This window comes from Cupressus sempervirens, chromosome 11, assembly GCF_028749045.1.
Source record: "Cupressus sempervirens isolate cs-2001-9-10 chromosome 11, ASM2874904v1, whole genome shotgun sequence".
Taxonomy (NCBI): Eukaryota; Viridiplantae; Streptophyta; class Pinopsida; order Cupressales; family Cupressaceae; genus Cupressus; species Cupressus sempervirens.
The window spans coordinates 682252304-682270667 of NC_143128.1; positions in this window are offsets into that span (position 1 = coordinate 682252304).

Consider the following 18364-nt stretch of genomic DNA (forward strand, 5'->3'; position numbering starts at 1 on the left):
TTGGCCATCACCTATCCAAGGCCATTGAAATGAAGCCACCATGTAACCAAAGATAGCATAAGTTAGATAACTATTCAAGACAATAGTCTTTTAAACTCCATGTTATCAGGTTCTATGATTGTTAGGCTTCCAAATCAATTCAAGGTTTTCAGTTTGGTTTTAGAATCTAGATTTGATATTGTTTTTCCAAGATCCAATATTGAATTTTTCATCGATTTTAAGGTTGAATTTGTTTCCATGTTATTAAGTGAATCCTGATTTGATGCACATTGTAATAGGATTTCAAATGTAAGAAAAATTGATAGAAGAATTGATCATATAATTTAAAGTTTCCACATTTAGTGATTGTTTTGAATAGGATCTAAGGATCGGTATAACAATAAGTTTTAAATTGACTTGTTTTGAACTATTTTGGTTTTGGGCTTCTCATATACAAACATTGTTATCGGGTTTGGAAGATAAAGGTAAGTCCTTGTTCAAATCATGATAGTGTGTTCTATTTTGTTTGAAGTGAAACCAATGCAAGAATCAACATGTAGACTAGTTAAAGTGGATTTACAAAACATGGTATTGGGTTTTTATTTGAAAGTCAAAAAATTTCTCTATTTGAAGGATGTATCTTTTTATTAAACGGTTTGGATCTTTAAGATTTTTTGATATGTCTTTGCAAATCTAGTTGTTGAAATCCTAATGAGGGAGATTGAGGAAATAATATATTTTTTGAAATTTATTTGTAACAATATGGAGGAATATAAAAACTATCGATAAAAAGATAGTCAAATAGTAACCCATTACAAGGACATAAAATGAGCATAGACAGTTTGTCAAAGAAATATAATGATTATAAGATTGATTAACTTGATTGAATTTTCAAGTTTGTTTAAATTGATAGGATGAAGCTTCCTCTAATCATTGATTTTTATGATGGGGAATGATGCTTGATGTAGATTTGAAGACTTTTTTGATGATTTGCATAAGATTTTCAACTAATTCTTTGAATTCCTTAAACATAGATAGAACTTCATTTGATTCTTTGGATTTAAGAAAGTAGATCTAAGTCTTATGAGAGAAATTATCAATAAAAGTTACATAGCACCAAAAACCAATTAAGGAAGAAGATGATATAGGCCCACATAAATTTGAATGAATCAACTCTAGAATGTGCTTGGCCTTACTTTCACTAGAATGGAAATGACTTTGTGTATTTTCCCAAAGTACAACCTTTACAAATACCTTCATTTGCAAAACTAAGTTTGGGAAGACCTACAACCAACTTACTCATAGAAAATTAAGGTGAACAAATCTTTTATGCCATAGAAAATTGTTGTTAGAGGCATCATGACTTAAAAGTTGAATTTGATTTATTGAAAGTTTGTATAGACTTTCATGCGTACTCAATAACTTGAGCTGAATTGAAATCATAGTTTCTCTTCTAAACAAAAGCTTTTCCATCAGCAAAAGCAACATCGTAACCTTAAGTCTAAAATATAAATTAAATTCCTTTTGATGTCAGGAACAAACAAAACATTACTTAAATGCAAAGGAATATTGAAATTAAATTTGAATGAGTTGTTACCTTTGTAAGAATTTGGTATAGCTCTGATACCATATAAGAATTTTCCTTAGAGAAAAATGAAGCCAAGATCAAGAAGCACAAGACTAGCACAATACGGACCAAATAATGTATGATCAAAATAACACTATGAGAATGAATATCTGATTATCTTTGGATATCAGACCATTCAATGATAGATAAATTGATGTTCAAGTACACTAGAAGTTCCTATGTATAAAGGCCTCTAGAATGACTAGGAGTTAGGAAAATGATAAGCCTCACAACTAAGCACATGTCCACCAAGAGTGGATTATCTTCCATTAAGCACAGGAGTTAGTGCAATGATGAGAGGATAAGCCTACATAGGTGTGTCACATAAAAGTATGTTGTAGACACCATGTGCTTAATTAAGAGTGCAAACAATTGTGTTGTCAACATGACAACTCAGTTGGTTATGCAAACTCTAGTGTTGTAGACACCATGTGCTAAAATAGAGTTGCTAACTCTTGTGTTGTCAACATGAAAACTCATATGAGTACGCATACTCCTAGGTGTCTAACCTAATAAATAATAGAATAATGTATTTATCCTAAGTAAACTTAAGTAAAGTATAAATAATAATTATTTACACTAACAACCTTCCCCTCTTATTGAGTAAGAAGCATCATCACCAATGATGACTTGCAACATGAAATATGTTGCTTGTAGCTTGAAATAGGGAGAGATGTGCCATTGTTGATAAACCATCTATTGCAATTAACCGGTATATTGTTGGACAAGGTTGAAATGAATAAGAAACCTTATGAATTATCACTCAAGTCTCTGGATGGGGATGAATCTTTGACATTTGAAACAACTACTTGATGTTTTAGTTTCACTATGTAGTTCCTAGCAAAATGGCCATGCGTCTCACACCCAAAGCATTTTACTTTAGATAGATCTCTTTTCCTTTTAAAATACAAAGAAGAAGATAAGTTCTTGTCAATGAACTTCTTGAAATTCCTTTTTCTCCCTCTTTTTCTTGAAGTATGAGCAGCAAGAACATGATTTTTTTCATTGCGATATTTATGAGAGTTTTCTCTAGCTTCCAACCTACATTCCTCTTGAATACGATCAACCCCTAGTCTATCAAAATTTGCCAATTTATCTCTACCACCGATGCCTTGAATAAAAGATTCTAATGAATGTAGAAGACCATTCATGGAAAGTCGAACAAGTCCTTTGTTATCTATAAAATCTCCAATAGCACGTAGTTGATCTTTCAACTCAGTAATCTTCAAGAAGAAAAAAACAATGGAGTCTCCTCTATTCATCTTAATATAAAGAATTTTCCTTATTAGAGCCAAGACTCTACTAATCTTCATGAATTCATACATTTTCTAAAGAAACTTATACATTTCTTTTGTAGAGTTCAACTGAGAAATAATATGAACTAAGCAATCTTTTACTGAATCAATAAGTGTTTTCTTTGTCATAATGTTATTCTTCTTCCATGTGGCTTTTTCTGAGTCATCAAGTGGTATGCCAACATTAGTCTCCACATAGTTGAGAATATAATTCTCTTCATAAGCCATCAAAATTCTAGACTTCCAATATGTGAAGTTAGAAGCTCCATCCAATCTATCTTTGATTTTAAGACCAAGCACCATGTTGAAACTTGAAGAAGGATAAAATGAAGCAAACGTACACAAGAAGAATTATTTTGGTTCAAGCTTAATGATTCAAACTAGGATCTGATACCATGTTGAAACTTTGAACCAAAATTAGATGAGCTTATAAATGAGCAGAAAAAAATAATTATCATGGGAGAATCCCTCCTCGCAGCCTCACAAAGGGAAATAACCCAACCCACTAAAAATGTGCACTTTTTCAAAATAATAACTAAAATGTTCTAAAATGAGATTCCTCCTCCACACAGTCTGATCAAAAGTAGATTAGATCAGATATGCAAAACTTTTAACAAATATTCATGCATAAGCCTACAATTCAAATAGTGATGATTGCAGCTTAGAATAATGCCATATCAAACTGAACAATATGAGAGATATCTCTAATAGAAAACTAATAGAGAAAGAGATGCATGAAATGATTCATACAACTGAAGAATTTATGAGAAGAATTGCTCACAAAACTAAGAGGAAACTATATTGAGGCATAGTCTCGTCTTTTATGAAAAACTATAAAAATAACCCATCATGATAATTACTCTTCATTTTGTATGGGTGTATCACAAAATGTTTATGATTATGTGTCCAACCTTAGCCATTTCCCTTATGCCTATAGACCTTCTGATGATAACCTTTGAATGGCAGTTACAAGATGAGATAGAACAGATGCCATGACAATAGTAATGTTGAATGACCACTATAATAAGAGATTACACAACTTCTACCAAAAATTGAATGATATGAAACACTTAGTAGCAATAACATCTTTTCTCAAGATCAACCAATTTAATATTTAATTGCATAAATAAATAAACACAACAAAAAACCTTTTAATTGCATAAATAAATAATTAGATCATTAAAACATCTATGATTTATGCTTTATAAGGACGACAAAAATTTTAGGATCTCATATGAAGTTATTAATTTAACATTGGGGACTCTTTAGAATAGCATAGGCTAAATAGATCTAGATCAGTCCCTAGGATTGAAATGGAAGGTTTTAAAAGACATTTCTAGCATGTATGAATAATCACCTTGCATTGATCATTCGCATAACACTATAAATTTAAAAAAATACAGTATATTTCCATGTAGAATCTTGTAAACTAAGGTTTAATGAAAATGACACCTACAGATGAGGAATAAGTATGAAATTGGGTACACTTTATTCTACTCTTTTAAGCATAAAAAAATCCAAAATGAGAATTGTAAATTAAGCCCTTGCCCTTGTTTGGCCAAGATAGCACAAAACTAAGTGAGACCTCAAATAATTGTTTTTATCTTATTTTTCCCCTTCTTTTAGAGTCTAGACCTTCACAAAGGTGAAGGGATTTCTTTAGATTACTTCTGTTCAAATCAAGTTTTTTGTCCTGTAAATGACAACATAATAGTTTTGTGGAAAAATAAACAATATTCAATAATACACTCCAATCTTGACACACTTTATTCTTGTCATAAAATATCTATACATGCATAATTCTCACAGACTCATTAAGAAAGGTTGTTTTTGTATGCCTAGCTCATCAAAATTCTTTCCTAAAGACACTTAACTAACCCTAAAGAAGTTCAATAACATGCTAGAAAGGGAAAATCAGCTAACTAGCACTGTCACATGACTCCCTATTTATTTCATTTACATGATGAAAATCTTTATGGCCTTATTTAGTTTATAACCATTCAAAACTGACTTTTATAACTTTTTTTACAAGGCCTTATTTACCTCCTTCATGAAAAATTTACACATTTAAAATTTGAACTACATACAAATGTAGTGAAAAAAACATAGAACATACCTAGGAACCTAGTCCTTCTCAAAATGTAATTACCTACCTCCTAGATATTAATGACACTCCTTCATAATACTACCAAGGATCAAAAAGAGCTTTGATCATTTGTTGTTAATGTTCTAAATTCCTCCTCATTTAAATCTTTACTTCCAGTCATCCATGTTGACTCTTTAGGTGATTGATTCCTCCATTTGATTAAAAAATGTAAGTACTCTATCTTTTGTTTTCTTGATTATTTTCTTGTCCAAAATTGCCTTAGTTTCTCTTTGGGAAATCACTGCTCCTAGTCAATGATCTGATCTTCACCTATTTCAAGATCTTGGAGTATTCTTTTGTCACCTTTGTAAGGATAAAAATCCACGACATTGAAGATATGATAAATTCTAATGCCTTTTGGAAGTTTTATCTCATATGTATTGCTAGGAAACCTCCTTAGAACCTTAAAGGACCAATTCTCCTAAGTTTCAATGAAACCTTCCTTTTATGAGATGCGCAACACAAAGATTGTCAACATTAAAACAAGTCTCTTTCCTCTTTTGATCAACTCTCATCTTGTACAGTTTGATCTTATTCTCTTTAAACTTCTTTGTCACTTGATCATTCAATCTTCAATTGTACTTACAAATTCTTCACCAACAACACTTCTTTTTGCACTTTACCGAAATTCCTCCTTAGCTCACAACCCCTTTATGATGTAGGAGCATCTAGTGGTGTAAGGGAAATCTTGTATCACCCAAAAATATGCTTAGTTTTAGTTTCTATTTAATATGTTTTTATTTTTGGATACCTATTTAGGTCAAATAGAAATTCCAACTCTCATAGTTCTACTATTAGTTTTCTGGGTTAGTGTTTTTTAGCACCTTGGGATATTTGTCAATGTAAAAATGGGTTATTTTGTAATTAAGATATAATTATGATGATTCAAAGGGTATAAGTTGAAGGGATGATTGTACTTATAATTTCAAGCACTCAAAAAAAGAATCAGGTCAAAAGGCTTTATGGTTTGAAAGTTATTGCAGTTTTAAGTTGCCTAGAGACCTCCTAAGAATGCTTCAAAGTTAGATTTGAGGCACTAAATGGACTTGTATGGGCACAAAAAATGGGGATGAGTGAATCTAGTTAGTAGGCATAAATAACGCTCAGAGAGCTTTTCAAAAATATAAATAATTTGTCAATCAAGGTCCCGGATCAAAAGTTATGCCTGCCAAAAGTTGGACTACCATTTCTAAATTCTTCTAATTTTGCACCAACTTCTGACGTGTCTTCTAGAACCTTCTACTTTGGTGGTATTTTAGAATATTCTAAATGTATTCCTAACCTTAAACATATTTTGGGTTACTTAAGGTCATTTCTTGCATTGTAAAGGTTATTTTTGTGGAATTTGGGAGAAGGTACTGTGAGAAGGGTTTCTCGATAATTTGATAATGTTGTAAGCCCATAGGGCATATAGTTGAGTTTGTTTTTGCTGTAATGAATGTACTAGTGTACTAGTATATCATATCCTTTCCTATTGTGATAATTTTTTTTTGGGTTGTGTTGGTTCCCAAAATCATAGATTAGAATCCTACGAGTATTGCCAATTCGATGTTGGGATATCCAATCAGTTATTGCCAACTTGACAAGACCAATCAATTCAATTTGAGTTTTTTGCACTTTTGGCTGTGCAAAACCAAGGTGGGTATACCTAATCCTGAACAAATCACTTGAGTCCAAGATAACTATAACAGATTGATTTGAATATGAATACAATGAATGTTTCCCAAATGGCAATGATTACTTAAAACTTTAAACTTGCAAATTATGAATTTAGAACAAAAGTAAATTATTGTATAATATGAGTGTTTTAAATAAAAAAAATTATTACGGATTACAGAAATAAATGAATATATTAATTCTTCAAAGGAAAGATGTGAAATAATTTCCAGCATATGGATTATGAATCATGAATAATATAAAGTCCAGTGCTAGAATTTAAAGGGCAAATAGAGTCAATATTATAAGTTATTATGTACAACTTTATGAATCTTAACCATACAATTTAGTAATCAAGCTATGATTCATCAAACATTTAGATGCAATTTTAAACTACTCTAGAATGTGCTTTAACTCCTATGGTTAGGAGACAAACCAGACACATATATGAAAATAGTTAAATATTTCACAATATCTATGATGATCAAGCTTAAAATGCTATAATTGACCCTATCCACTTATCTATCATATAAATTATTTATAGAATTTAAAAATATATATATAAAGGACACAACTTAATAATATTTTATAATTTTAGAATCTAATACAAATAAATAAAATAAATACGCTTACAAGTTATTCCAAAAATGAAAAAGCAAGGAAGGCACTCATTACTGATGATTGATCCACTGCAATTTGATTCCACAATAGCATAATAAAATTTTGACTCAATGATCCAATATCCATGAGCTTAGTTCAACATTCCATCTTCATAGTTGAAAGAATTTAATATATCAAAAGTGCATAAAAATATGAAAAAGTTTTAGGAAGTTTGTATATGAATATGAATTATTCCTTGTTTGATTTTACATCTATATTTTTAATAAGCAAAGAGATGTGAGTCCCTCCTCAAAACAACATGTGTTTTCATAGCAAATAACTTAATATGAAATATAAAGATTAACCATAATTCTCTTTTGGTATAAGTAGTGATCTATGATTATGTGCCTTAGGTGCTTAAGTGGTGGTCAAATATGATAAAAATGATTTGCATGTGCATTTAATAGAATCCTTACACTCACTGTAGACATAGGTGCATAGTTGGAAAACTCTCACTTTGCAACAACTCGCCAAGCCCCAAAAAGTTTATTTAGGAAAAAATCGACTAGTTTTTCAAAAAAAACTTGGGAAAACTCAAGAACCTAAAAACCCACTTAAATTTAAAAAATACATTTTTTTTGCAAAATTCAATGAGAAGATGCATGTAATGAGTTGATTAAAGAGAACACAAAAGAAACAAGAAAATTTTAGATATATATAAATACATAATGGGAACGAATCACATTCTCATGCAGAATGCTAATAGCAGAAAGCATAATAGTAAATAGTTTATGTCAAACTAAAAGTAAATACATCATTACAATCACAACTTCCTCTTCCCAGCTCTACTAGCATACTGTATAGGCTTTTTGCCTTCTGTTTTCGACAAAAAAAATTAATTAAAAAAGAGTTTTCTAAAAGCAATTTTTTCTCTAATCAAGTTGCAATTAAATTTGGGAAAAACTCGCCGATCTTAAAAAAAACTCGGCAATTAGTAGAAACTCGCTGATTTTTTACAATTATACCAACTATGCATAAGCGTATGCTCCTCCTCGTGTAATTATGTAAGATTTCTGCTTGAATCACATCTGAGATCCTTATACCATGTCTGCATAGCTTCTTCCAGAAAGGCCTTTATTTCACAAGTTCGAACATCATGGAGCGGCTTGCATCTAGGCATAATCACCAGGAGTTTGAAGTTGTTATGAATTGGAAGACTTGCAATTTCACCCACGTATTTCTTTTATTTTATTGCAGTTGCATATAACTTAACTATACATTGTCGGCTCTATCTTTTATGTGATTGTTTATAGAGGAATTTTCTTGTACTTGCCAAATTAAAATATTCCACAGTATGACTCCCTTCATGCGTAATTGTCGGGCTTCATCCTGGAGATGTTGCTACCACATATCAGATGTGTTCATGACAAGTATTAGGCTCTTTGGTGAAGACTTTTCTTCCACATTTCATTTCATGAACTCTAATTACATCTTCATTCTTGGTGATTATTTGTATCCCATGAACATGTGGAATTTACTTCAGCTTGGAGTTAAACATTCATTCCTCTTTTACGTTGATTAACCCAGCAATAGAATCAAAGCAACATTAGGTATGGATTAAAACTTAAAACTGCAAGTTAATCAAATGAAACTACTAGTATGCCCACTTTATTCTTTTGCATATGGATTGTTAATTGTGCGAAAGTGGATTGTTATTTAAAATTCGTATTGTGCATGTACGTGTTGCATACTCATGCTTAACTCCGATATGATAGTGAATGGAAACATTGATTGCTTTTTCTGTGTGTATATAATAGTATCCATTGCTATGACAGAAATAACCTCTTTATATGTCTAGACGACATGATTCCCCTGAAAGCTGGTTACCAAGACTTGAAACAGAAAGTTCAGTGCTCTTAACGAGTCATTGATGGCATAATACCAATGACGTGGCAAGTTCTTTATGTGACTTGTGTAGCTATCAATGTTCTTCCATCTGACTTTAAACTCTTATTCTCAAAATGCACAAATATCTACTTTTGTTGAGTTTCATTTAGTCTATATATATATATATATATATACATCATTATCAGATGCATCTTATTAAACACTGTGGTGCTACATTTTCCCAATATGTTTTGACAAACATTACAACTTATATAATAACTTTAATTTATCTCCCTTGTTTCTTCTACAAAACTCTCCATGTATTGATGTTTCTTTTAATCCTTTGCACAACACCCAAAGACATCTCTAAGTTTAATTGAGTCTTTTCAATAATCAAATGGTCTTGCTATGTTGCAACAATTACCCATTACTATCACCGTCTCTTAAGTTTGGTAAAGCTATTGTCGCTGATATAAATGTCGCTGCTTCTAAACTTATAAAGAAATATGAATCTCTGATATTATTTCTTAAATGGAAGACCAAAATTTTGTGAAAAAAATAGAACTCCATCAGGTTGTGCTATCATCAATATCATATATGATTTTAATAGGAGTCATTCATATACTTCTATTAGGTTAGTCATTGTATGCAAAGTTTGCTTGTGCAAGCACCAAATCCTATTGTTTTGGATGCATACTCACCGAGCTTCTCAAGATATTTCAAGGCCTGTATTGAGTCTAAGGATGGTAAGACGAACTGAAACTTAAATTAGTGCCCAACCTCTTTCATTAAGTCCTCCAAAAGTGTGACAACTTTAGCATCTCAATTAGAGAAAATGCTCCAATGAAATTCATGTAGTCCAACTCTCTCCTTGAAGGAAAAATTGGCATTGTTGACAACATCACTTGTGTTTTTACATGGTATAAAATGATCCATCTTAGAGATCCTACCAGCTACCACAAAGATTGAATCATGCCCTTCCTGAGTCCTCCAAAGCCCAAGTGCAAAGTCCATATTTATTGAATCCCATAGGATGTCAAGGATCTACAATGACTAATACAATCTTGCATTTGGTTGCCCCCTTTGGCACTTTAACACACTTTTACACCTCTCTACAAATATTTGAACACCATTATTCATACGTATCCCATAATTGTGTGCACTCAATTGAGCTAGTAGCTTGTTTTTCTTAAAATGAACTACCAAGTTACCATTACGTTCTTGCTTCATGAAAGTTCTCTCTCATGGATCTTCTTAGAATACAAAGTTGGTTCCCCTTGAATAATAAACCCTCTTGTAGGATTAAAGGACTTCTATTATTTTTAAGAGGATCCATGCATGCTTCATATGCCACCTTGAAATCTATGTCTTCTTTACATATATTTCCTTCAAGTCATCAAATCCCAAAATGGTCCCTTCAGACTCCTAGGCAATGAAACTCTCAAAGAATTTGCAATTTTGTTAGGTTAACCACTCTTATGTTTCATAAGAAAAGTAAATTTGTAAAAATTCAATATATTTGATATGTCTTTGACTCAAATTATTTTGACTAATTATAGACTGTAAGTCCTTTCAAGTTTCTTCTTATTTTCCATTGTTCCATTTCAGCAAAGTCTAGTGGCTATCACTAATTTATCTTTGTAGTACTGTCACCTTAGTGCTTCTACCTTGAAATCCTTTGGACTATCAAAACTATCATTTTGACCTTACTACTTGTCACTAATGGTCTTGAAATTGTTTACTATTCATTTTCCTCATTCATGTTTCCAAGGGAACTATCATTGTGCATTTTGGGACCATTCATTCAGAGGTTTGTCTTAGTTCATTTCACATTCATATGTGTATTCGAAAGCTATCAAATTTCATTCATTATCCATCTAACTCAAAAGATCTATAACTTTCCCATATCTCTTTTGATCATCTCTTTTGGCCAAAAATGACTGGCACCTCTCTTTTTACCTCTTAAGCTATTACTAATATTTTAATCACCATGATTATCCTCTTGCAATTTGACCAATCTCTATCATGATTGTTGTAAATGGTTTGAAGGGTTACTAATTTTGCTGCCTTTAGCTAGTAAACCATCACCATGTGATTGTCTATTGTATGAGCCTTATGATTAACAATTGCAGGAATTACTCTATTTTTATTATCTCCCTGTCATGACAATTATGCCTATAGGGATACAATTTCTTAACCATTAACAACCATAGTCACTCAAAATATGTAATCCACTACCAATGCTTCAAGCCTAGTATACCATCTTCTCATCACACTTCCCCATTGTTCCTCGTAAATATTAAGTTGTATTGTATGGCCAACAATTTATTTGGTATTTTCCCTTGGGTTTCTTTCATTCTTAATTACAAAATTCTTAGGTTATACCTCTGTTGTAAGAGATTCATCTTCTTTTCTTAGTACCACCCTTGTATTTGACAATTCTATGTGGCCCAAATCCAATGGTAGAGCCTTGACTTTGGATCACTTCAACAATTTGTTTATAATTGGGGTTATAAAGTAAATTGACACCACTTGAAAATTATTCTCTATCCCAAACAGCTTTTTCTCCTTGTCCATATGATATATCCACCTTCAAAACCATATCTTTTTAGTACTATTTTTCTACTTTCATGGACTATTGTCTCTTCATTTATGATTATAAACTTCTCATCAAACTCTTAAGATGCTCCACCCATTGACTTGGAAGCATCCTCACTATCACCTCATCTAACAATCTTCTTAAATATCAACTACCACTTTGATTTAGGCTATCTTGATTGTTATTTCTTTGTGATCCATGAGATCTTCTCATAGTGATGTACCTCTCTATAGTCTTTTTGAACTGTTCACTCTTGGATAATATCTCATGCATCTTGATCTTTATTCACACACTCACACACTCTAAAACCTTTTATTATTGTAGACATATATGGCTCTCCTTCCTCACAAAAGATCGTGATCCAAATAAAAAAAAATCCTTTTGACCTTGTAAACTAGAGACTATAATGTTGTCAATTTTTCAAGTTGCACTCTTGCAATGTTAGTGAACTAAAACACCCTATTTCTTTGAATGCATGTTAGGATCCCCCTCATGATGCTTAATATTACAACAAATTACAATATGTTGTAACAAGTTAGCTTCCACTTGGATGAATCAAAAATTGGTTTTGTACATTTTTGATGAAAGAATCTTCACAAATTTAGCATTAAATTATTTTATAGATCACTACATTCATTTTTTTGTACTTTCTTTTTTCAGCATCTACAAACAAGGTGAGTTGGAGAGTGGCTTTTTTCTGTTTCCCAAACCCCAGGAAATTTTCATCCAATCAGATTTTTCAATACTGATTATCTTCAACTTGCACATGAATTTCTTCTTGGTTGCATTAACTAGTGTCATTTTCTACTATCCTAACTCCTTGGGCATTGGTATTAAGTTGTAAGAACCCCTTCCAAATCTGCCCTCAATTCTAGTTTGTCTCAAGACAATTTTGACAAACACTTTGTGTACAAGGTCTGATTTTTCCTTTAGAGTTTTGTTTGATGTTTTGGATGTTTTTTTAAAGAACAAATGAAAATGTAATAAAATAAAAATAAAATTACAATGCAACATATATATATATATATATATATATATATGAACTAACAACTAACATAAGGAAAGACCATTGTATTGTGGCTATTTAAGATTGAAATTTTTTCCGGTATTGATAATAGTCATAAATCAGACTGATACAAACAAAGGATAATGGCATTACATCAAATAAATAATATATTTATCATACATGTGTTATTGCAAGCTTATGTAGGTTTTTATAGAGCTAGAGGAACCAATTCCTAGACTGTTATGAAATCTAAGATAAGTGAGAAAGGTAGCAGCCTGATCACACTTGAGTCCCAAAATGCATTCCATAATGAAGGCATCTAGGTAAGAAGGTTGGATATAAAGCTCCAACTCTGATATGTAATCATAATAGATGCCAACTCATATCAATATGAAATCTAATTTAAAATTTTCAAGGTCTAATCAATCTAATGGTTAACCTAAAAGTGCACCTAAATACTAGCAATCCCAAGCTTGGAAAAATCATAGAAAATCAAAGATTTCGTAGAAAAATCTGAAATCACCTCCAAAGGATTCCAAGATTATCCTAGAAGCCAATCACCCCATTAAAAAAAATCATCCAAAAATGCTAGAGAATGCTATCTGAAAATGTCCTAAAAATGCCTCCAAATACTAGTTGGAATCTTCTCAAAGTTGCAAAATCTTATACCACTATTCCCAATGTTGAAACTTGAGTAGATCCACCTCACAAGACTTGTCAATTTTGCATCCTACATTCTAACCTCCAAGGGTTTCATCCTTAGATTCTTCTACAACTAAAATCCAAATCCTCAATTGAGGAGTAATATCAAGATAGAAAAATACTCAAGACAATCTTTCCAGATGATGGTTGATCCGTTTTGTAATCACTTTTCCATAAGGGTGGGTTTTTTTCCAGATTGTAGGAATCCAATTTTGTACACCTTACAAATTATAGTGTATTGGGTAAACAACTTTTTTATGTGATCGGTGTTGAAGATTATAGTTGTGATAGAGATCTTTACCTCTCATATTGTTATGTGTTGAAATTGAGAAAATATTTATGATGATATTTCTAAGTGTGCATGATATGGCATCCAAGGTGTGCTAAGTGTCTCATTGTAAATACCTAACATTTTAAAATATGAAGAGTCGTGCAACACTCAAAGAGACATGCATTTGGAAATATCAAGAGACTCACTTTTGTAATGAAGAGGTTGTTGAAATCTAATTGAAAAGATCATTGACTAGAAAGATTGTTATGTCTTTCAATCATTGTTTTGTCACTGATGTCAAACCTACTATTTTTTGGTAAGACAATTGCTTACAAATTCAATTACTATCACTTACTTGATTGATGAGGAGGATTTGATCAACAAGATGTAACAAAATCCCCTAGAGGAAAGGTTGAGTTATGATTATGTAATGAAGTACAAGGATTAGTTAAGACAGTGATGACATGATGTATTGATGATCTACATAAGGTTACAAAATTTTGACTATGCTAAGAAAGTTTGGAAGAACAAGTTAAACAAATTTTGTCTACTAAGCTTAATCAAATGGATAGTAGGTGACGAGCAAAGTTAGTACAAGCCAAGCAGAAAGTTAGTTGGAGCTGAGTGAAAGAAAATTCTAGTGGATGTTGAGCAAGACAATTGATGTCGAGTAAAATTTAGTTGATGTCGAGCATCAGTAAACTTTAGTTGATGTTGAGTGATTTCATAGTTGATGTCGAGCAACGCAGTATGTGTCAAGCATCAAAAGATTGATAATGTTGAGCTACTGCATTATGACAAAGATCAAATATTTGCCAAATATAAGTCAACAAGTTTGTTTTCTTGAAACTTGTGAACCATGAGGAAGATAAGTTTGATGAGCTGGTGGCACAGAATTTGATGTAAACCATTTTTTAGGAAAATTCAAATAGATTCTAGGAAGAAGTTTCTAGAAGAGATACAAGATATGGGGTAGATACATTGTATCCTACCTAATCCATCCAAATCCTAAAATGGACGATGGAAAATGGAAAAGTATCTTAATTTCCTATTTATAGGAATGTTTGGTCATGAAGCAAAGAAGTCATATGCGAGAACCCAGAGAGAAGAAGGAATTAAGGGTTTTCCTAAGCAAGAAGACTTAAGGAGATTTATGCTTAAAGGCTAAACAAGCTAGTACAACTAAAAAGTATAAAGGCCAAGCAGAATGGAGGACTAAATAGAGATTTATAATCTACAAGAGAAGTTGTAAGTTGTATCAGATCAAAGCTCTATTGTTACTCTCTAACAATTGTATCATTCTAGGGTAAATCCTTTTGATTAAGGTTGACCTAACAGTCATTAGTAAATCCTTTAACAGGGTGGGATTCCAAGTGAATGGCCTAAAGTCTTCTGAAAAAGCTCACTTTTAACAGCATGTTTGAAATCCCTTTAATAGGGTCACATTTAACAGTGTGTATTGTAACCTTTAACAAGATTGGCCTTTCATAGGGCATCACTTCAGAAGAGTGAAAAATGAGTAGCATGTTACTGGTGGTTTTTCCTAATTTGGTTTTCCATGTTAAATCATTGTGTCAAGTGTACTGATGAATGTGTTGTGTTTCATACTTTACATTTCTGTAATTTGATCAGATAGTAACTTGCAAGTTTTAAGTATTCACATATTCATTTGGATGCATGCATGAATATGAATGTTTTATGAGTTCACTAAGATAAGAAAAGTTTTATTTGTACATTTGGACCTTGAATAACTAATTCACCTCCCCTCTTAGTTATTCTAAAAGAATTCCAACAATTGGTATCAAAGCACATTTTACTAGAAGCACAAAGATCAAGATGTCAAAAAGAGATGTACCCAAGTTTAATAAGATAACTTTCTATTGGAATTAAAAATGGGAAATATATACTTTTGAGAGGGGGGGTGAATTAGAAGTTAAAACTTTAGCACTTAAAACCCTTTTTACCATTCATTAGATGCATGTAATAAACTAAAATCAAATGTAAAGTAAATACATCAAATAAGCATACACACATTTGACACCTAATATGATTACCCACAAATCCTCCAAATGAGAAGGTAAAACTAGGGTGGGGATGACACCCACAATTCTTCAGTACTATAGCAATAAAATTTCACCTGTTAAGGTTACAAAGTGTTGACCATGAAACATGATCTACCTTGTTAAAGGCTTACAAGAGACTATTAAATCCCCCCTTGCTAAAGGATTTTAACACCCTATTAGAAGTGTGCCTAATTAAAAGACTTTAGAACATTCACTTGGAATGTCACCCTGTTAAAGGATTTTGCAATGACTGTTAAGTCAACCTAAGTCAAAGGATTTCACTCTGTTGATACAGTTGTTACAAAGTAACAGTAGAATGTTTGATCTGATGACTTACAACTTTGTCTTGTTATTTTCAAATATCAATTCTATCCTCCTTGATCCTTTTTGATCTAATATGTCAATGTTGTATCTTCAATCCTCTATTCTATAAACTAATTCTACAATTCTTTCACTCTGTTAAGTCACCTTGAATGATCTCTGAACAATTCATTCATTCACCCCTTGATATCACTTCTCTCTTTTGACCATCTATTCTCTTTAATGCTTGGGGCTTCATCTCCCTTATAAAGACTTTGGTGGCTTAGGGTTATATCTGAATCTATGGCTAAGATTCATCATTTTTGTCATTTAACCTTTCTAATTTTCTAATTAGTTGCATGTTGATTTCATAGGGAACCCAACTAGATTTGTCCTTATCTTTAAAGCTTTGAGATCTATCCATAAATCAGCATAAAAATGGTTTACATAGTTGTTTGTTCCATCACAAACAACTAGATATAATCTGTGTTACTCAACACTTGATAATATTGATGCTTAGCACATACTGTACTTTTATTTTTGGCTCGACACCTGAATTGCTCGACATCAACTACTTACTCAACACTTGAATCACTTGGCATGGTCTATCTACTCAACACTTGAGTGACTCAGCACTCATTGCCACTCAACATCTATACATATTATACTCAACATGTATTACTAGCTCAACATGAACTTAGTAAATATCTAAGTGTGTTGATACTCAATTGTCAAAACCAATCTAAGATCAACAATCTCCCCCTTTGACATGAGTGTCAAAAACACTTAACTGTACATAACAAATCTAGTCTCCTTGAGTATAATACATCCACAACTTGACATATATACAAAGCTTCAAAAAAAATTCAAAATTTTTGTAGTAGACTATATACCTTTAAAAAAATTGCAACTCCCCCTGTTCTATATCAAAAATATGTTCTTCATGAATTTGTCTTTTGCTAATACCCTTTGTCTTCAAAAATACTAATACTCTTTTTCTGATAGGCTCTATGCTCTGTTTCTGCTCTTTTGCTATTTGCTCCCCCTTTAGTGTATCTCCCCCTCTTTTTCTATCTTTATTCTCCCTTTTTTCTTAATATCTCCCCTTGCATATTTGTTTATCACCCCCTTTTTGACACTTAAGTCAAAGGGTCTATACACTGATTGTGTATTTGTCCAAAAAATTATTGTGGACTTTCATTATAATCTTTAGAGTAGCATCCTAGTTGTCTAATGCAACATCTAATGATTTTATTTGGATGGCTATCTCTGTTGCAAGGTGAACTAGTCCATCTTATGTTGAAAGATTTGGATCTTTCTTCATCAAGGTCTCTACATATCCTAGTTCCTTGTGGAGTATCTCCATATGAGGGGTAAGGGAGGCTTGGATGTTAGTCAATTTGGCTCTTATATTAGCCTCTTTTTTTTGTTAACATAGCTAGTCGACTTTGTGTATGAAGCAATAAATGGAAATGCTTCTCGCTTTGAGGTGGATTCTTAGGTAATTGTGTACCTGATACTTTTAAGTTTCTCTCTAGACTTAGAATCCTATAGCTTGTTTCCATTGTGAAGAGTGTTGGATCACATAGTTTTGTGTACAATGAGAATATGTTCTCAAGTACCTTCTTCACTTTTTCAATTTTAGTAGAAAATTCAACTTGTGAGAGTGCTATATCACCAAATATCTTCTCATTGACTTTCCCTTGAAATTTTCTCTTAGACCATTCCATAAGTTTGACATTGTTTTCTTGGTCTTTATTATTCACCTGTTCCACAATATCTGATAATTTCTCTAATATTGGCTTTGATTCATCAAGTGTTTGCAAGCTAAAAGTATCTAAAAAGATGTCTTCAATATCTTGTAATGTTTTCCTCTATTTATACTCTTTTCTAAGTATTTCTTATTTTTTCTTCCTTTCCGAGGTTGCTTACATTATGCCTATTTTCTCTAGTGTCATGGTTGCATAATCATATTTAGGTATCACTATTTCCTTGTCTAGAATTGCATCTTTGTAGTGAAATACCTTAGCAACTTTGGATAAGCTAGAGTCTGGTGCTGAAATCTATAGTGGTATTGTATCAGTGCTCGACCTCTGAAGGACTTTTGTAGGAGAGCTAGATGTTGGTAAATTTACCAATGTTTGTATGGCTTCTTGCTCTTTCTCCTTTGGTATGTCCTTTTCTTTAGTTCTGACTTGATCAATTACCATTATCTGACCTACTCCTTGTGTTT